The following is a 2,265-nucleotide window of genomic DNA, read 5'->3' as shown; positions in this document are numbered from 1 at the left end:
GAAAACACCCTCTTTCAACTTGAAAGAAAATGATTGATTCAGTCAACAATGATCAATTATTAATGGACACTAAAGTCATTTTCTGAACACTTGTTCAGATACTTCCACGGTTCCAAAGGTTAGTCCTACTTGTGAATTGGAAAGGAACACAAAACAAAACAAAAAATACCATTATAATTAAGCTTCCCAATCTTCCCCAAGTTATCAGATTTTGCCCCATAAATAATGAGGCATGTGACACCATACACCACCAATGCAGTTCATCTTCACGTACACCGTGTTGCCTGTTTTCGTAGTGATGAAAGCAAAGCTTCATCTGAATTAAATTTAAGTAGCTTAACTGAGCAATGACTGATCCACAAATGGGGCAGCCCCCAGAATCATAACAGATTCACAGAGAATCCAGGAATGCCTGTGGTCAGAACAAATTTATAGACAAAAAAGGTGAAGTGATGTACAGGAATCATAAGTGAGTTACAGAAACAGTGAGTTTGATTACAAGTTGGTCTTCGCCCTGTTTGAACGCATTTTTAACATTCAGCAGTGTACAAGTGGTTGAAGTATAGCCGCCGGGCTGGCAGACACTCAGCTACTGTGACAGATGCATACTACTAAGTTAGGTTTTCAATTTTGTCTGACAATTAAGCTAGATTACAGTTCATCTACAAGGACTCAAATATAGAGGTACAGAGTCCTTCCCAGGCCATATTTAGTTTGCTTTGACACTAGTTTTCTAGACTGCCTTAACCAAGTGCCACAGACTAGGATGCTTCAAGTACGTCAAGATTTAAGACATCAGCAGGGACATGCTTCCTGTGAAACCTGTAGGTCAGGCCTTCATTGTCCCTCCAGGCTTTGACGAGGACCTGGCACTGTCAGTACCTGGTTCGCAGTTGGTTACCCCTCATCTCTGCCTTTGTCATCGGGTTGTTCTCCTGAGTAGATCTGTCTTCACAGTTTTTCACGAGGACACCAGGGGCCACTGTACACCAATATGACCTCATTTTAACTAACTACATCAGCAGTGACCCTATTTACAACTAAGGTCACAATCTAAGGAGGTGAGTGCCTCTCTTTTGGAGAGGCACAAGTCAACCAATAACACCAATTCTTGCTGAACTGGTTCAACTTGATTCTAACCAGGTAATCTAACATCTAGTTACAGGAAATTCTGGGGTTACAGAACTATCTGCCAAAACAACTTAGGCACACCCAGCCTTTAGATGTTCTCGACACAATACTCCTGAGTTCTTCAAATTTCAATGTTTTGCAAAACAATAATAAATATAAATAAAAGTTGTAGGGAATTTTCTAGATTTAAAGAGGCAAAAGAGAAATTAAATCCAAATGAATTGAATGAAATTTGATCAGATTCTTGTCCAAGACAAAAGCCATTATAAACAATATTTTTTGATAATTGGAAAATTTAAATATAGTCTTAGTGCTACAAATTATGAAGAAATTATTGTTAGTATTCAAAGCATAAAAATGGTATTGGGGTTACTGTACGGTAGTATTTTACTTTTACACATAGATTGTCACACATATAATATTTGCTTTCAATAAATGAGCAGGAATGTATATATATGTATGTATGTATGTGTGTGTATATATATATTATATATATATAATATATATATATATTATATATATATATATAATATATATATATATATATACGTATATAAATGCATAAATATAGCGAAGACTTAAAAGATACTCAGCCAGGAAGACAGTCCACAGGTATCCATTCTGCATGTTATTCTTCCGGGAAGACCGTCTGCATGTGTCCCTTCTGTGTGTTATTTTTCCGGGAAGACAGTCTGCATGTGTCCCTTCTGCGTGTTATTCTTCCGGGAAGACAGTCCGCATGTGTGCGTTCTGCGTGTTATTCTTCTGGGAAGACAGTCCGCATGTGTGCAGAGCCCCTCTCCTGTGCTGTCCTGATTGGTGAACTGTCCTCTTGGCTCCCAAGAATTTGTGACCCCAGAATCAGAAATTACACTTGTAAATGTAGAAAGACATTACTGGAGGGTTTCTTTCTCTCTTTAAGGAATGCAAAATATATTTATTATTTAAATATCATTTTAAAGGTTTCTATATCAAAAGTTAAAACTGGTAGTTATATTTTAATCTCCTGCTACGTGAAAGATCCCGTCTTTTTAAGTTTATTGTCTATTTAATTCTAACAATTTTAAACAAGATTGATGTAAGTTTTCATTTAAGAAAAGCTCAAAACAGAATTTAACAAATGTGCCGCTGTTC

Source organism: Sapajus apella, unplaced genomic scaffold (genome assembly GCF_009761245.1).
Source record: "Sapajus apella isolate SASKATOON/1434 unplaced genomic scaffold, GSC_monkey_1.0 scaffold31, whole genome shotgun sequence".
NCBI classification, from domain to species: domain Eukaryota; kingdom Metazoa; phylum Chordata; class Mammalia; order Primates; family Cebidae; genus Sapajus; species Sapajus apella.
This window is presented reverse-complemented; position numbering follows the sequence as displayed.